Source organism: Sylvia atricapilla, chromosome 3 (assembly GCF_009819655.1).
Source record: "Sylvia atricapilla isolate bSylAtr1 chromosome 3, bSylAtr1.pri, whole genome shotgun sequence".
In the NCBI taxonomy this organism is placed as follows: domain Eukaryota; kingdom Metazoa; phylum Chordata; class Aves; order Passeriformes; family Sylviidae; genus Sylvia; species Sylvia atricapilla.
The window spans coordinates 101,279,976-101,298,954 of NC_089142.1; the positions used below are offsets into that span (position 1 = coordinate 101,279,976).

Consider the following 18,979-nt stretch of genomic DNA (forward strand, 5'->3'; position numbering starts at 1 on the left):
GAGGTGGTGGTGTTTTTTTTTTTTTTCTCCGAGGGTTTTTCACTACCTACTTTGGTGCGATCTCAGGCAGGCGGTGCTGATTGGCTTGGGCTGCTGCGGCAGGAGCCCAGCACTTCCCGCCGGCACCCGCGGATCCCGGATCCCCGCACTGGTTCATCCCGGCGGCCCAAACAACGAGCCAGCTGTTCTCGGGACAAAGGCGGCCCTGACAAAACGCTGCTGCCGAGGCCAGGGCGCTCGGAAAAGTTGCTATGCCGTGTTCATGGCAGTCCTGCTCGCCCTCATGAATAGTCGTTTCTTAATGTTTTTTGCCAGCGAGGCTCGGGCTGCTTGTAATCAGTACAAGGCATCTGGTACAAAATGTATTGAAAGTTAGGTTTTTATCACCGAATCCTGACTGAAGTCATGTTCCCAGCTTGAGTCGATAGCAAAAAGCCCTCAGCATCAAAAGTTTATTTTGTTGAGTCTGTGCCTCCCTGTAAGCAGGAAACAAAAACAAGACTCAGTGGTGGCGATTTCAGGGCTGGGGTATGAGGAAACAATACTTAATTAAAACTATCATGAAGCTTCACTATTAAAGGTGTGAGCAATGCTTACACACCTTAGAGTTTTCATCCATACGGCTGTTCTAGTTAAAGGGGTTTAATATTTATTTGATTTTTCCCCTCTTTGCAGGCTACCTCAGTAGATGCCCTTTGTAGACGTTGTTAGGCCTGTTCACATGAGAGAGAAGTTGCTGAAAGACCCCATGCTGAAGATGGGTGCCATTGAAAAAGCCATCCTGTTTCATTAGGCTCTTATGCTCGGTGACTTATTCCGGTCATGGGTTTGTTTTGGCAAAAGTTCTTGCATCAGATTTGTAACGAAACTAGCAAAAGACCTACCAGCACGACTCAGACTTTAATTGGCCTGAGTGAATAGTTCTTCCCTAGGCCCCTTTCTGATACATTTAATCAAGGAATGCTTAAATTTGACCCCAAATCTTGACTTACTTTGGAAGTACTAACAAGAAATGAACAGGGATGTGTTTGGGTTTTTTTTCCCCTTCTGAAATGTAGTTCTAAAACAAGTCAGATAAAATGCCTGTGCAGTAGGCAGAGCTTCAGTCTTGTGATTGTTTCTCTGGACAGCTTCTGGTCCTGCCTTCCTGCTGTGATTGTGGCTTGGAGAGGAAATCAAGGCTGTGGTGGTCAGCACCATGTTGCAGTGCCACAGCAGACCTCCATCTGTGGTGGTGTGTAGCAGAAACCTGAGGCAGCTGTGCTTTCTAGTCATAATTGATGTGGATAATTTGTCTGTTACTACCCACATCTACTTCTGGGCTTGCTCTTTGTGGATAGGTTTCACTCTGACAGAGGGGTACAGAAGTGACACTTCCCAGGGAGGAGGGGAGAAGATGATTCAAGGCCATGAGAACGGGGCTGGGCCTATTTCATGCTGTGTACTTATAAGGGCAAATGAGGTGGAACTGGCACTTGGCTCAGTCTGTTTCAAGAGGTGGTTTTGGAAACCTTGCAGTAGGTTGAGGAAGCATCTAATCAGTTAAAGGAAATACAGCAGGGACAAGAATTCCTTCACCAGCAGAGTAAGAGAAAGCTCCCACTTTTTCCTGCCTCATCAGAAGCATGTGCCTGCTCTGGAGATAGGGCACTCACTCACCAACAACCACAATAGCTTTTCAAAATGTTTCATTCCCCAAAAGACAAAACAGTGTAGCCCAGTGAGGCTAAACACAGCGGATGTGGTGCTTTAAGGCAGGAACTGTACACCAAAATAAACGGACAAGTGTGTGGTTATGGTGGTACCAGCCTGCCTTAGCACAGTGCTCTACAGCCCCCGCACAGCTGTTTCAGCATGGACACTGGGAGCTCCAGCCCTGCCTCAGAGCTCCCTGCTTGGGACTAACAGTGTGTATGACAGGGTTGGGAACCCCTGCTGCACATCGATCCTGTGCTGCTGGTTATGTCGGGAAAGGGAGACTGCTTCTCCAGCCCTGTGCTGCTCTCTGACCTGACAGCCCTCTCCTCATGTGCCTGTCACTTTAAGCATCAGCCCAACCCTTTGTAGTCCTGGGGTTCCCTCAGCCCGAGCTTGCAGCAGGGTCCTCTTAAAACTATTCTGTAGCTCTTCCCTTGGTGCCTGAACCCAGGGGGAGCACCCTGGGTTGGTGAAGGCAGGAAATTTTGTTTCTGAGTTCCCTCTCTATCAGTGCCAGCCTTTGGATGGCACAAGGACCTGGGCAAAGGTGAGGAAGTTACTTCCACTCTGACATCAACATCTCTGGCTTAGTGTGTTGCACACCTTTTACAGCTGTTCTGGTGTGTGATGAGCGAGGCTAAAGCTTCCTTGGGGTGAGACCCCTTTGTCCCCAGCTTCTCAGTGCAATATGAGGTTGTCACACTGACAGACATGAATGTCGTGAATTGCATTGTGGAGAAGAAGCTCTTCTTTTTACTAGCTCTTCTTTTCAACACTGAAACAGCTTTGCCCTTTTTTGTCGTAGTGTTAGTGCTACAAATAAGCTAGGCTGTATGTTTGGATGAACCATCATGAAACGTGAATCCCTCTCTTAAGGCAAATGGTACTTGCAATCAGCCTGAAACTCCCTCCCCCCGCCACTTCCCCCCAAAATTCCATCCCTCCGCCAGGGGGGACCCAGAGAGATTCCACAATCCTGTAGCTGGTGGTGACCACTTTAGCTCCAATCAGAAACACTGGTGTGAACTGCAGTTGGCAAATGTCTGCCCAGTGAAGGATCACTTCAAAATCCAGCATGGTCAATGTAAAAAGTCACTCATAGACTCCATTTTTGAATGAGACCCTACATCAACAAAAACCTGAGATCAATACATGCACTTTGCTGACTTTGTAGCTTTTGAAATGGTGACTACTTGCTTACTTTTTATGTCTCAGCTATTTGAACTCCCCTCCCGTCCTCCAAGCTACTGACTCATTTCCTCCTCTAAAACCTTCCTTTTTTAGCCTTTCGCTCTGAAGTATTTGGTGTCTGTTTTTGAGCTGCATGCTCCATGCCTTACTTAGGCAAACTCCTACATCACAGCCCTGCAAGCCATGCTTTTGTACCATGGAAATCGTTTGTTTTCCCTAATAGTTTCAGTCTTGAGAGGCAGCCTTGGCTACTAACTGTGCTTGTCGGTAAATTGCTGCTTTGCTGTTGGAAATCGGGGAGGCAGACAATCGGCAAAGCAGCTGGTGAGCTGAGGCTGCCGCTGCTTATGCTAATTGCTGTTGTATCTTAGCCCTGCTTCCCCCATCTGCCTGCATCCACCTGCCGTCTTTTCATGCACTTTTGCCCTGATCTCGCAGTTGGAGTGGAGGCTCCTGTTTGGCTGAACAACCACAGAGCACCAAGACCCTGACTCTCTGTGCTGTGTGATGCAGCAAGGGAACAAGCAGGGTTCTCCCCTCGTGCACGGTGGTGACCCAGAGCTTTGGTCGTGACAGATGGATGCTGATGTAACAACACTGGCTGAGTGTGCCTGAAATACAGTGCCTTTTTCTCAGGGCTTGTGGAATATTGGCTCTGTGGTCTTGGCGTTGCAAGGATCAGCAAAGATAATTTTAGACAAGAACAGAAAGTCTCTGTAAACCTTACAGTCATAGCTATTTCACTGGCAGGAAAAAACCCCACAAGTAGCCCATAGCTGAAACATTCTGCTTAGCAGGTGTGCTGGAGTAAAAATTAAAAGGGAAATTTGGGGACAGGAAAATCTAAGAGTGATTTCTGGAAACTGCTGTGATGCCCCATCTCTTTTCTGAGGAGGTGGTGCAGCAGACAGGATGCAGGAACCAGAGGCTGATATTTGGTCCAAAGCCCTATCCTAGTCAATGGCGTGAGTCTGGACAAGCTGCTTTTCCCCTTTACATTAGTTTCCTGTTTTTGAAGTGTTAACTTTGCTCCTGCTTTTTCTGTATTGCAGTTTCAGATTTAGTGCAGATCAGAGCTAGATGTTGCTTATCAGTACTTGCTATTTTTACAGTAATGAAAAGGCTGTTCCTAAATTTCTACAGATGAAAGCCAGAACTCTTATTCCCTTTAATTTGCTATCAACCTCCACAATTGCTGTAAGTTGCAATCCTTCTAATTTCCACATGGTAAAAACGGAGGCTATAAACAACCAGACTAAAATTTGACCTTGCTTGTTGCTGTAAAACTGGGTGAATTTTATCAGCCTCATCAGAATTGGTCTGAATTGAGTGGGATGGGGAAGTTAGCTCAGTGCTTCATTACCCTGGTGCATTTTCTCCACTAGAAAGACAAAGGAGGAAATAACACAAGAAGGCAGCTCAGCAGTGGAACGGCTTCATATTAATTTAAGTAAACAAGAATGTCATTAAGCTACTCTTCTACCTGGCTTTTTTTTTTTTCCCCTTTGATTTTGTTGCCACTAAAGCCTGTCTGAAATATTTTTTGAAATGCATCTTGCTCCAGAATCAGCTTAAGGGCTGGCCACTGCTCAACTCTTGTTTAAATCTTCAAATCAGGCAATGTACAAAACTTAGAATGATGTGTTTTCCCTGCATACGCTGGAATTGGATCTTAAATCCCTGAGTCGCTCTGAGAAGGGAGGCTTGTGTTGAGTGCAGTAAGGCCTTGAACCAGTCGGTAAAGCTTTAAGCAACATCTCTGCCTGCATGACCCGAACGCTTTCCAGTGTTACCTGTGTGCTCCAGAGATTTTGCTGTGAGACAGGGGCGTGTGTGCAGCCCCTTTTATGGAGAGAGAAGGCTGACCCCAAAGAGGCTGCACGGCTCTCAGCCTCGGGCAGGAAATCTGTGGCAAGTGTGATGAATTCTTTACTGCCTTTACAGGGTAACGCCCGACCCTTCCGGCCATCTCTGCTCTGCGCATGTAACATGATAGTGCTGCCACACTGAATGAGGCACGGCTGCAGGGATTTCTTGGAGAATAAGCATTTATGGCTTATGTGGGCTTTCTTCCAGGTGTAGAGGTGGTTGCTGCTGATGCCATTAGTAATTACTATCTGCAATGCCATTAATGATGATTTTATTTCCTGAGTTAGTGAACCCTCATTCCTCACACTCTGTAACTCAGACAGAAGGTTGTTGAAGCAGTTTGGTTTTCTTATGACAGGGTTTGTGCTCAGCTGCATCAGAATAACAAAACCTTCTAGAGGTGTGTTGCTTGTGCAGGATGGCCCCTTATTTTGGCTTGGGAACTGCAGGCCTGTTTTGTCAGGGCTGTGCCCACTTATTGAACATGTCTTGGTTTGGCTCTCTGGAATGGGGGGAGCTTGGCTCATGTTAAAATTGGGAGTTGGTTTTATGGAGGGCTTCCGTGGGCAAGATTAGATGGAAGGTGAATGAGCCCTACCTCATGTATAGGGCAAGGTGATGTACAGGCATAGGCTGGAAAATCCCCACCCCTAATCTCCTTACTGTCTAGCCATAAGAAATGCATGGGGTAATGAAACAGGAAGCAATCAGATATTAGTCAGCATAATGGATGTTCATCAACAAAAGCCTTATAGCTGTGAAGGATTTGCTAGAGGGTAGTGAAAGGCCCTTCAAAATTGTCAAAAGATAATTAAGTAGCATGGAGTATGATTTCTGGGGAATGCTCTGAGAATTCGGGGTGGTTACTGGGGGCCTGAGTTGCAGACGTGAGTTTGGAGAGGTAAGCATTCATTTCCCAACAACAGCCATGGCTGCTGTGACACTAGAGAGAAGCCACAGCACCAGCAGTGCCTGTGGAGGACAACTGGGATGGGGTGCAGGACAAATCTGCCCACAGCCTGGGTCTGGATGGGTCTGAGTGCTATGGGAGCTGGCTGTGGCAGCAGTGATATGGGTGATGCTGGGTAGAGCAAGCGTATGACTCTTTTTTTGCTTTACAATGCATCAGGTAGTCTCAAAAAGGACTTTGCTTTCCTGGTAAACCTGAGCCTCACACATGGATGGATAACACTCCTAACACTACTGCCACTTGGGCTGTGCCAGGTGAGGTGGAAGAGGACATTGCAGAGAGACACACTGGGAAAGAAGAGGTCTTTGGCTGTGTTTCCTGCAAGCGTGCGGTGGATGGGAATCTCTGACCATTTCCTTTAACTCTCTCCTATCTGTGTTGTGGGCTTGCAGGATGTGGACATATTATGAATGGAGTCAAGAGTGGCTTGATAGCTGTATCTCTGCTCTAGCTGTATTTATAGCTCTGGGTTGACAGCAGGGTCATGGTGCGCTATATATACTTGCTGTGGTTGGTCTTGTCCAGGGAAGTAGCTGTGGGAAGTCTTCAATGACAAACAGGGTAGTGTGAGTGGAGCATTCCTTTCCCACCAGCCTCTTTAGATCTGTTCTGTGTGCCTGAATCTGTACTGGTGGCTGTGTGTGCTTGGTGTGCTGGCTCTCTTCTGGCACACAGAGTGTAGAAAGGCTGGCTAGTGTGGGGGCATGGACCAGCTGGGTGAGCCTGTGTATTCGCAGTGTTCAGCAAGCAGTGGTCTCCTTCTGAGCCTCTGCATTGCCTGAGTGGCACAGCTCACATTTCTGGATGGGTAGTCACCCAACAAGCTGCATGTGAGAGCTGGGAAGGAACATGGTTTACAGCTGCATTTATGAAGGGGGCCAGGAAGCAGAGCTTACCAGTCAGTGGTGTATGGGCTGAATGTGGCCAGCAAGAGCATCTTCTTCCCTGAGCAGGCTACCCTGTCCTTCCCTAGGCCTCTGGCACCTCTGCTGGTTAAAAAACACTTCAATGTAACCAAAACACAACTCCTGACCAGTGTTTCCCCAGCCAGATTACCCATCACAGAAGTCTTTCTCCCAACATATAATGCTTTGCTCTTGCAGTGCTCAAGAAGGTACTCCTGACCTTCCCTCCAGTTCCATGGGCTTCCAGGCTCATTTCCCCTCCTCTCCCGGATCCCGACTGTCTCAGGCCCAGATTCAGCATCAGCCCCGCCCCGGCTCAAGGTGGAAGTGGCCCTGAAGTTGGGAGATGTCCCGCTGGGGAGAGGCCAGGCCCTGGAGCAGAGCGAGGCTGTCTCTTCCCTTTTTCCAGCAGTTTGAGGGCAGTGCCCATGGGCCAGCGCTGGAGCGGAGGGAGGGCTCTTGTCCCAGACCAGCTGCCTGCTGGTGACTGAAGGCACGGCACCATCTGGTGGCACGAAAGGAATTTGTCTGTCAGAGAGCAGTCCTGACTTACTCAACCAGATGTAAACTAGCAGTTTCCAACTAGTTTTTGTCTCATTATTATTTTCCTCTCTTTCCCCCTCTTCTGAGGCTTTGGGCCCCTCTGTGCCCACCTGTCTGATGTTCTTGTTTATCCCCAGCTGCTGTGACTATTTCTTACAGAGACAAACTTGTCCAGCTGTGGGTCATTCTTGGAGCATGGTGCAATTTCTCAGTCTGAGAAGAAGCGTTAGGGAGCTGCAGAGGGCACTGCCGAAGGGCAGGCTGCTACGGCCTGAGATGTGACAGCTCTGCTCCAATTAGAGCTATCCTGGGTCAGATCAGAGGTCTGTCTAGCCTGATGTCCTCTTCCTGGCAGAAGATATCTGGAGAGGATAGACAAAGGTAGTCAGCTGGCAGCAGGAGATCATCTAGATGGTCTGCCAGCCTCCCATGTGCAGGCAGGAATGTCCCGAGTTTGGCATTGTGCCACTACTCTTAATAACCTTTGGATTTCATCCTTTCTGGTTTTGGCTCATCATCAGCTGTGATGTGAAGAGTCCTGGCATTTGCTACACCTGCTGGGAGGTGCAGGAGACCTGCAGGAGAGGGGTCTGGGCAGGAGACCTCTGCCTTGGGCTGGGGGTATAAAGAACTGCCCTAGGTTGCATGAGCATTGTTCATCTGCATGCTGGGGTTGCAGGGCAGAGCACAAGCCAGAAAAGAATGGTGATATGTCATTGTTGGCTCTCTTTTCCAGGTCCCTCGGAGGTACTAGATATGCCAGGAGTGTCCCGACTGTGGGGCTGCTGATCTTCAGATAGAGTGCAGCAGTGGCACCCAGCTCAGAACCAAATGTCAAGGTAGGCCTTAAGGAGTAAACTTTACATGTGAACTGTCCATGTGAGATGCAGTGGTTTAGTTCCTCCAGATCCCCTGAGACCCTAACTATTTAAGTACAGATGTAGAAGAAAGGATTACAGACAAGCTCACCCCTTATACATCACATTTTACTAATTACCAAAGAAGAGGAACTAGCCTTGCCCTTAATGGGTGGAAGCTGTGACTAATAAGGGTAAGTGTGATAAAAGGGGTGGGTTAGATGCTTAGAGGGAGGATTTTGAAGAAGGAGATGCTGAAGGAAGAGGACCTTGAGGAGGTAGAGGAGCCCTGAGGAAAAAAAAAATGATCCAGAGAAATACAAGAATGAAACAAGGAAGAGTTGCTGCTGTAAAAGATCTGCTGTGAGGTCAGTCTGGGTCTGATAGTGTTGGAGCCTGCAGTTATAGTTGAACTAGGTAAAACCTGCAGTCAGAGGCATCAAGGAAATACTTGTAGTCATATTCTGGCAGGAAATAACCAGCAGAGTTTGCAGTTGGACCCTACAGCAGGAGTTTGCTGCAGCCAGAGCCAGTGAATAGGTGGAGTCAGGATAACTGAGCTGTAAAGAAGAATATGCTGGGACTCTTTTTCATGTTATTAAATAAGAGTCTGTGTCTTGGGTCATTTCTACCCCTAATGAGAGGTCTGCTGCAATATTTAAGGGCTTGAAGGGCTTTTGATCAGGACTGTTGCCTAATAAGGTAGTGCTAGAAATCAGGTAGGAAAAAGTGGAGGCCTCTTATTTTGTGAAAATCATGTCATGGCAGTCCAAGCTCTTTTTCACCCAAATTCCATTGGATTTTGGCTGAGTCTTACTTCTGTTTTGAGGTATCATGAAACCTGGATGGGTGACAGTAATTTGGTTGCTGTTGATTTTGTTGTTAACTAAGCACAGGTATGTCCTAGCCTGTGAATGTGTGTCCCAGCAGAGCTCACATGCCTGAGCTGGAGAAAGGGATGCTGGGCTTGTGAGGAGGAGCTGGGACTTGTGCTGGTCTCTGAAACAGGCACCCCTGCACTAGACACTATCATGTTCAGGTCTGACTGGTCTCAGTGCCCTGGGAGAGGGCAGCTCAGGACTGTGTTCCTGTTATCCAGAGACTTCCATGTGAGCAGGGAAAAGCATGGGGCCACTGAAAGTCCATCTTTGCAAATTCACATTTTGCCACCAGGGAGCTCCCATTCCTCATACCAGTCTTTTGGTGAGAAAACAGAGGCCAACGTGGCAAACAAAACAGTCTCCACCGGATCCCAGCTCTTGGGTACGGGCTGGACTCTGTAGTGCTTGCTGTGGCTTTAAAGCAATATTATTTTAGTGCTTGGATGAGTTTTGCCCTTTCGTTGCAGGTTTCTTAGGAATGGGAGAACATTGAGGCTGTCTAATGACAGAAAACACAGTGAGCAGGTAGAAACTGGTGACATCAATACATTTTCCTTCACTCTGGTAGTTTTAGACAGTCTTGCTAATACAATAGCAGAGCTGGAGAGGGTCTGCCTGTAGCTATGCCCTTGCTGTTACTTGACCTACAGAGAAGAACCTGGCACTTGAGCTTCTAGAAAGCGTGTTGGCATGTGCAGTAGATTCAGTTTGGTACTAATTAGAGTTTTTAATCACCAGTGATATGACTTTTTCTGTTTGATTATGGGATTGAAGTATTTACTCTCCCAGACAATGTAATTCTGACCTTTTCCATCTACTCTTCTACCTTCCAATGCCTCGTTTCTTTCCTGCTCTTACGTGGCACTTTCACAAACACAAATTTCAACCTCCCACATTCCCACTTTGCTGAGGAGACAAGTCTTTCACACATAGAGGAAGACATAATTGGTCTAGTTGAAATACAGGTGGTATAATTGAATAATTAGTTTAGTGGTATAATTGAATTAATTAGTAATTGGTGAAAAATTAGTAGTCAGAACACTACAGTGAGTTTGGAAAAATGACTGTGCTCCTTTTTGGAGGCTGATGTGAGGTTAGCTGTGGCTGAGTAAGTTGTTCTGTGTTCCTGCTGGCTGTATTAGTATTAGAACACAGCAAGGGACATCAGAGCTTGGAACCAGAAAAGTATTTTCTAGGATGAGGATAGCAAAGCAGTAGACCAAATTATTTCGGCAAGAAATTAATGTCCTTTCTTAGAGTTTTAAAAAACATATTAAAGAAGGGTGTAATTTCTGTCCCTGTCCCCAGGTAGTCTATCAAAGGGCATCCTCAGCTAAGGTTTCTGTAGCACACAAGACAGAAGGGTGGAAGGACATCTCTGGAGACCCGCCTGGCAAGTCTCTGCATCTTAAGCCTAGACTCTTTCCTGTCATGGATCCATAAAGGTTATATGCAGTCTCTTGCAGATGAGTCACATCATAACAGAGAAGAGAAAAAAGTCCTTTAAAATCTAGGTAGTTCCCAGGAGAACAATTTTTCTCCAGGAAACCAAGGACACAGCTGGCACTTTTCAGTCCAATGTGGCTTCCTTCTGACTCTGGTTGGAGTTTGTGATCCAGAGCAGACAAGGGGGAATGTTTCAAGTTAGGGTGAGTTTAGGGACATATGTTGGAAGACCAGCATATGCTGGCATGCATCTGTGCAAATATCCGTGGGTAAAAAAAGCCAAAGCTCTCCTAAAGTGTAACAACTTGCTTTATAATTTACTTATGTGCTTCAATGCCTGCATTTTGACAATGGCTTAGCTATTTCATGTATTAGCCAGAACAAACATAGCAGAGGGCTCTCTTATAAGCTGTTGATGAAACCATTGAAGGGCTTTGTGTCTACTTGTGATTTTTTTTCACTTATTTGAGTTTCCTTTGAGATGTGAACTTAAAATCTGGCACTCATGAGCACCATGTGACTTTGTGGTGGTTTTGGGAACACTGCTTCTCCATAAAACAATGTCTTGATCCTATTCAAGCACGGATGTTTGCCTATGACAGGTATGCTTGTCAAGCCATCCAAGTCATGCTTTAATGGAAATTCTTTAAAGAAGTTAAAATAGTTTATTGTAGTGCACTGGTTCAGCAAATACTGCAGTAAAACCTTTGGAATAGAGATTGACTGACAGAAATAAGTGAGTCGTGTGGAGGGGAAATGAAAAGCATTATTATGGCAAATTGCAGTGGTTACTAAGCCTTATTGCTTTCTCAGCAGTCTTAGGATGGATTTTTTTTTTTTAAGAGTTGCTGGAAGAAAGACATTGCATAAGAAAAAAGCAACATCATTTTCTAATTAAAAGAAAAAAAAAATCTAACCCTCATGGTTGCTTAGAAAAAACATGAAAACATGAATTCAATGTTCCAGATAGGATGTTGAAATCACAACCAAACAGGATGGAAAACCTGGTTCATAGCTTTATATTCCAGACAGCAAACAAACAGCCTTAGATTGGCTCAGAAATATGGCAGATTGGAAATGTATCCATGTCTGACTTTTGGGACCTGACTGCAGTGTGAGAGCACATGTGATTTTGCAATCAGAATTTAGTCTTTTTTTTGTTAGACAATATTGACTTTCTTAAAAAGTAAATACTTCTGTAAAAAAAAAATTCTCTGGTGAGAACACTTCTTTTTCCAAACTTTCTTTAGCATTACTTGAGTCCCTTTTTGTCTCTTTTGTTTCTCAATGAATCTTATTCTCTTCTGAGTTGAGAATTTCATCCTGAAACTTTTTTTTGTTCATTCTTCTTTTCTTGCAGAGTTTAATGTTTCTATCTGGAGATTTCCATTTGGTTAGGTTTTGATGCTGACCTCAGATTTGGTGTTTTCTTCTATACCTCATTTTGGTGTTGTCACCCTGTTCTTTGCTTTCCAGCTCTGTTTTAAGCAGATGCTGTAAAATTCCAGCTTGGGTGGTGGGTGATATTCCACCTGGATGTTGCTTTTTACCAGCTGAGCACAAGATGTTTCCAAGACGCTCAGTGCAGCCACCTCAATTCACATTTGAGCTCATCTTCTCATGACTGTTGCCTTGTTTTGTTTTCCCAGAGGAGATGACTGAATTTTTGGTGGAAGGCATTGCACAGTGCAGGAATTCACAGAGAGGGAATTACAGTTCTCCAAGCAGAGCTGGCCCTGAGGGTCTGTAGTGGCAAACTTTGTGGCCTCATTCCTGGTGATGCAGTGGAGTGGTGTGAAAGTAGTTGGAGGATGAAAAACATTCTCTTTATCCCCCACTGTGTTTAGACCTGGATCATCCATTGCTTAGGATATACAAAGTGCTAGTGTGATTTTTCTTTCCCAGGTGATTTTGTTACTTTGTTAAGGTAAGAGCTGCAGCTTATACATGAGATAGAAATGTCTTAACCATAGACAGACTGGCTAGATCTTATTTATCAGAGTCCTTTTTTTCAGAGCCTAAGTGTCTGTATGTATCATCCTGTAGTTTATCCTGAACTGGACCCCTGGATGTCCAAGGCTTTGAGCTCATATGGATGATTAGCAGTCAAACACTTGCATTCCATCTAACTCAGGCTTTCTCCAGTATTATTTACCTCATATGGCTCCATTTGGGCTGGATGCAAGGCAAGGGCTAAACCATACATTAAACCTGTCGTAAAAATGTCAGGCTGACAGAAAGGTAAGGATAGAGGTAGATTCACTCCCCTTTTAAACCAACATTCCTTTGAGTCATACATCAGGTCATGCCTCAAAAACCTATCTGTGTTTGCCAGCCTTTAATAGGTGGTGAGCACACACATTTCAGAGGAAGTTGTTGGGTGGTTTATGGCGATTAGAAGCACTTGAGCACACAAAGAGAGAGGGAGCTGGAGGTGGCATGGCCATGTCTGTAGAGATCTGTAGTGCTTGCTGGTCTCTAGAGCAACTAGCTAGGCCTTTTCAAAACACCAATTTCTGAGTTGCCAGTTCAGATTCCTAAGTGAGGACTTCACGGAAAGCATGACCATAGAATGGCGCTGGTGGGACTCAGAATTCTTGCTGGAGAAAGTAGAAGGGGCAGGTTTGGAAGAAAAGGAGACTGCCTTTGCATGCATCCTGAGATGTGTGTCAATTCAATGACTCAAAGGAGCCCAGTGAGAACACAGGAACAGGACTGAGCTCTTGTCCGGATGTGTCACGCCAGATGGGAAGGAAGCTTGGAAAAGAGCAGATGGCTTGCTGACTTTTATGTCTCCTGGTAGCCCCCAATGCAAGTGTACTTTTGGAGATATATATATCCCTGAAGCATCCAGAAAAGTCAAAAAGATGCTCCCCAGATAAAGGGGAAATGTGGGTCCTGTGTTCCCTTGTTTTCCAAAAGGTGTCAAGGAGAGGTTTGGAAAGCATTTGCCTTGGCACACTTGCAGACAGCTCCGTGGCTGTGGGGATTTGCAAGTAATGTGACCTCACTTGTGACCCCAGAAGCCTTTACGAAATTTGGTATTTCTCTGCACTACTTCCTCTTCTGTGCCCGATTTGTCCTGACTCCTCTGCACTTGGCATTAGGGATGTTGTGTTGCAAAGATACCTCACTGGAGAACATTTTTGCACTTCCCCACAGCCATGTTTCTTGATAAGTGTTTATTTCTGCAGAGCCACTGCTTCCTTCTTGCCTTGGCTGACACCACAATCTTCACTGTGGGCTTTTACTCCACATAAATAAAATGACTCCATGGGACTGTCTATGGGGTGGGCTTGCTCAGTCTGACCCTGCTGAGAGGGTCAGGCTGAGTCTGCCTGAATCACAGCACTTACTTATCTTGTAAGTGGCCACTTGCAACATCCAGGAGGGTTGCCTGACTGCTAGGGAGGGCAAGAAGGGAAAGAAAGGAATTTCCTGGCTGCGAATTTCAATTACGATGCTGTGAATTGTAGAGGAAATACCTAGGGTTTTGGGAAAGTAGAATGATAGACTTCAATTCAGTGGGACACTTGGGCAGTGGAGTTCCAAGGCGTACTCCCTTGTCATGCAGTCAGAGGACTGAACTGGGAGGTTGGCCAGAGTTTTCATGGCTTGGGAAAGGAGGCACTTGCCAGCTTGTGTGGAGTATGTCTACCTGCAAGAAAATGTGAGGTGTCTTCAGTGTTTTGTAGGACTGGTCTGGCCCTAGAGATCTCACAGAGAAGCCAAAGAGTAAAAGGGACAAAATATGTGTGGTTCTTGAAGGGTCTTGTCATCCTTTGTGGGGTAACTCTTCAGAATGTTTTATGCCCCATTGGAAGTCAGCAGTGCTGGTGCTTTTTGATGTCATTTTGTTGGATAATCACTGACATTGTCTGCTCAATGTATTATACAGCTATAATTTAATTTTTCCCTCTGAAAACTCTTGCTGAGCGAGTTGGTGTGCTTGGGCAGATATTCAGCTGTGTCAGTCTTCATGGGATGCCTTCTCTACAAAAAAGGCAAAACCATAGTTACAGCTAAAGCCTCTTATTTTTTCTGTTTAATGGCATATGCCTGGCAGCAAGGATGGCAATGAAAAAGCAGCAGGTTCTTTTAAAATTGATATTAATAGGAACAGACACATGTGGAGAGATAGTTGAGAACTGCTTCCAGCCTGAAAGCAGCATCTGCAGAAACAAGTGTTACTTGTTTACCAAGACCAAGAGTTAAAAATGCATGAGGCTGGGATTGAGCTTCTGGGTCCCAGGTCTCAGCCCTGCTAATGATTGCTTGAGAACCCTATGTAAATAATTTAATTTCTTTCTTCCTGGCCTGTGACTCAGTTGAGAACAGCTATTGGTTTACTGCTACTTGTTTGGGTGTTTTTTTGTTGTTGGTTTTTTTGGCGGGGTTTTGTTTTGTTTGTTTTTGTTTTGTTTGTTTCTTTCCAGAATCTCTAATCTCAGCTGTTTGGTGACTGCATGACTCCTACAGTGCAGGATGCTTTTTGCCATCTAAATCCAAGAGTGTGGGCTTCACAACAGAGGATGGCTTGTTGAGGGGACTGATTGGGCTGTTCTCTTGAGCATGGGTGAGAGGGTTTTGGAGAAATGGCTTTCATGTGGGGTCAGGGTCAGAGAATTCTGCAGGAGGCCTCTGTCTTCAGTGGGATCTCCCTTCTGCCACAGGCTTCAACTTTCCCCAGCCTTGGCTCAGGTAGAGAAGGGAGAACAGCAAGGGGTCAGAGCTGGAGGCATCTCTGGACCTTGCCAGATCCCCAGCCTGGAATCAGAAAGGGAGCAAAACAGGGGCACCTTAGAGGTCTCTCATGATTCTTTGGCTGCTCTCTCAGCCTCCTCTATTCTGTGGGTTTCCAGCAAACCTCAGCTTCTGCTTCATGCAAAGGGCTGTGCATCCCCTGGTATTGTTTCTCTCACAGTAAGAATCCTTGTGCTCTTTCTTCCCCAAATCTTCTTGGGAATGTCCAGTTACACAGCATTGTGTCTTAAGGAGACTGATTCACTGACCACCCACATCATTCTACCTGCCCTTGGCTGATATTCACTTGGCTATAGAAACCCATTAAAAGAGCCCTAGTGTTGCTCATGCTGAAGCAGACGGAGTTTCTAAGTTGTCTCTTTAAGACTTGTCGAAGCAGGTGTTGGAGTCTCTGAGTTTCAGGCAGGTGAGGTATCATATAGATATTTTTCTACATTTTTTCTGCAATGGTCTTTACAATCATAAGAGGTCTGCAACTTTCTTTTTCTCTTTTAAAGCAGCTTGCAGGCCAGCATTCATAATAGGAAAAGTAAGACTGTTTTAGTTTCTCTTGTGATTCTGGAAACTGGGGCCCTAGCAGCTGCCTTCTTCTGGCTGAGAAGAAGGCAGCCTAGTGTTTACCTGAATTAAAACCCCTCTTAACCATGTGCAAGGCTGTGTCAACAAAGGAGTGAATTGCATCCAAACTTTAGACTGTTGAGGTGACCTTGAAATATTGAACCCTTTTACAGCCAAAATCCTTTGAGATGGGGGAAAGAGAGCCTGCATTCCTGACTATTATTAAAGTGGACATTGTTAGTTACATGTGAGGCTGGATTAGTGCATGCATGGATAGAATTCTTGATGTTGATCAGTCAGAAGTACATTAAATATGCCTTTCAGGTGATTAGCACTGACCTCCTGGAGGGACCCTCCCTCTGTGTCTGAAAGAAAATATGCTGAGGGAAGAAAGAAATAAATACTAACATGATTAAATGAGAGGTATTACAGCAGATTTTCAATCTCTTTCTCCTGATTCTGAGCCTTGAGTGAAATCTGATTCAACATACTCAGCTATTTTGTGTGTTCCTGGAAAACAACCTTCTTTGTACTGGTTTTACAAGCTGTCAGTTGTACTATAAGTTCAATTAATGGCCATATTGACAGCTCCCCAAATTCACAGTTTAGTTCTCCAAGAAGGATTGGACCTTCAAGAACCATGTAGAAAGATCCAACAGGACAGCCCTCACCCAGCATGAACTGACTTCAGTCCCATGGACTCCAAATGATTTTTGAGGTTGTGGCATGGAAACACTGATATCCTTGTTAGTATCTGCAAAATGCACCAGCCTAGGAGGAGGAAGCAGCTCTTTTAACCACTCTGAGTTTCAACTCATTGTATAGCAGGAACAGCAAGATCCAGACGGGGGAAAGCAGCAGAAAGATAGGGATTTAGTGCATTGCATTCCTGTCTACTGCTTTAGTTTTTCATCCAAGCCAAGTTTTATCCTGGCATTTGAAGGAAAAAGACAGGATGTCTTTGTGAGTAGTTTAGATTAGTATTTCAGGGGAGAATTCAATTTTTTCCTGGGAAGCCAACAAAGGGTTCAGGAGGCACATCCTCACAGTTGAAAGTTAAGCATAGCTAAAGTGTAACTCCTGCTTCTGCTGTTTGCATCAAGAAAGCATTACCTCAGCTGAGAGGATTATGTGCTGCCTGTGTATTTTCGAGCCCAGAACTGAAGTACTAGGCTGTAAACCCTCGAGGCTTCTTCCCTTGTACCAACTAGGCAAAGTGAGGCTTTTGCTTTGCTCAGCACAGCAGGACTTGTAGGTGGATAATGCTGCTTGATGCTGAAGTGGCTGTGATGTCCTTGTAATGACTGCCTCAAGGCATGCTCAGCTGCTCTCTATTTTCCCAGTGAAGTGCAGCCATGGTAATTCAGCCTTTTTTGTTGTTGAGTGATTTCCTATGACTTAAAAAATCTGATCAGCTGGAGTCCTCAAGCTTAATAGCCAGTATCCAAGTGTCCTATGGAATACTTCAGCCTGACACCAAATGATTCATAATAACTGGAAAGAAAATGCCAAGTGCCAATGTAGTTACCTAATTCCATATCCAGTCTAACTTCATTCTTCACTCTGATTTTGGAGCTCCCCAGCATTAGAAAAGAGGAAGGACTGTCAGTGCATTATCCAGATGAGACTGCCTACCTAATCAGAAATTAATGCTCAAGCAGCTGAGTGGCATTTTGGCTTTTAAAAATCTCTCAAGGATACAGGAGCATGCATAATTTTATTCCCCTTCCTGCTATCACTCAGGTAGGATTTTGTTTATTTGATAGGTGTCTCTGTGTTTGTATGTGGATGGTTTTATTAGTTTAATCTTAGTCTAATAAGAAGCCTATTTTGCATAGTAACTATCTCTGCATATGATGTGTTGCTGCTGGGCTGGTGCAGTGATGTATCATCACAGCCTTATGGATTTTGTTTCCCCCCAGACATCTCACAATAAGTTGCAGGGGTTTTTTCAGGTTCAAGCCCCTGGGACTCATGTGAACATATGCAAACTTTGCTATTCATTATACTACCTTATGGTCTGGCTTCCAGTTTGACAGAGGAAAACTGGGAAATCTAAGCTTGATTTATGATTGATGTATTTTAAAAAGGAGTCAAAAAGCAGATTAAGACGACGTGTAGAGTGTATTGGCTTTGCGATATTTCAAAGGAAATCTCCTACCTGTAGGAAGCGTGATTGCTTTTCAGGATCTGAGGTTTGCTATCTCGTCACAGAGTGACGACAAAAGCCATTGTTCCTCCTGCAGGCCCCGTTTCTGTGCAAGAGCCATACAGAGATTAGAGCTCTGCAGGCTGTGCTTTCCAGCCCTGCAGGAACCAGCCAAAGGCTGTTATCTTTAGACAAATGCAGATAGCAGGCCTGGAGGGGAGGTACTCAGGTAATTTGCGGGGGGCTGCCACAATGGAGATTTTTCTGGGAAGTTCAACCAAACTCTGGAAGTGTGTTCAGAGAATTGCCCGAGTGTGGGAGTGTGCACAGGTTGGGAATTGCAAAGGGAGAGCAGGTGCCAAAGATTGTGGAGTCTCCCTCACTCGAGATACTCAAAAACAGTCTGGACAGAGTCCTCTGCTATGTGCTCTGGATGACCTTGCTTGAGCAAGGACATTAGACTGCATGATCCACTGGTTCCTTCCAAGCTGACTCATCCTGGGATTCTGAACTTGGCCCACCAACACCACAGCACTGAGGCTGAGCTCTTAACAATGATACACCTGATCCATGCAGCTATTCCTACAGGAGCTGGACACAAATCCCCAATAAACTGTGCTGAAACAAAAGCTTCCTTGTCCTTGCCCTGCTGTCATGTTACTTGTTACAAAGCCTAATTATTAGCCAGCTAAGGATCTGAGAAGGAAGTTTATTTTTTCAATATTCACAATTTTATTTTTTCTCCTCATGTTGACATATTTTAATTATTCTTGTTCAAATGAATCTAGTGCATTAGGTCTGGGTTTTTTTCAGACACGTCTTACATAAGATTGCTGGGAGAATGTTGTGCTTTGTGAATAGCTCCATTGGTAAGTGTTGCGCCCCCTAGGTGGTGAACCCATTCTTTGCTATTCCCTCCACCCTCTTAAGATTCCTTTTTAAGGCTTGTGCTGCTGACGTTTTGCAGCTCTGTGTCATCCACTGTGCTAGGTGCAGTGATGTGCTGTGGCTTTGTCTCCTTGCTTGGATGACTGAGACTTTTGAACTGGAGCAAACTGACAGCAGCTACTGGATATGAAGCAGTTGTCTCACTCACAAGTAACCACTCCTTTGAGTAAAAATACTGCTCTGAAAGTGAGCCTTTACTT

At 45.2% G+C, this 18,979-nt stretch overlaps 1 protein-coding gene across 1 annotated transcript in view; it reads right to left on the minus strand.

Moving 5' to 3' along the window:
- Positions 1 to 18,979, minus strand: part of EIF4A3 (eukaryotic translation initiation factor 4A3) — a 359,684-nt gene that overhangs the window by 40,291 nt on the left and 300,414 nt on the right. The window lies entirely within an intron of this gene.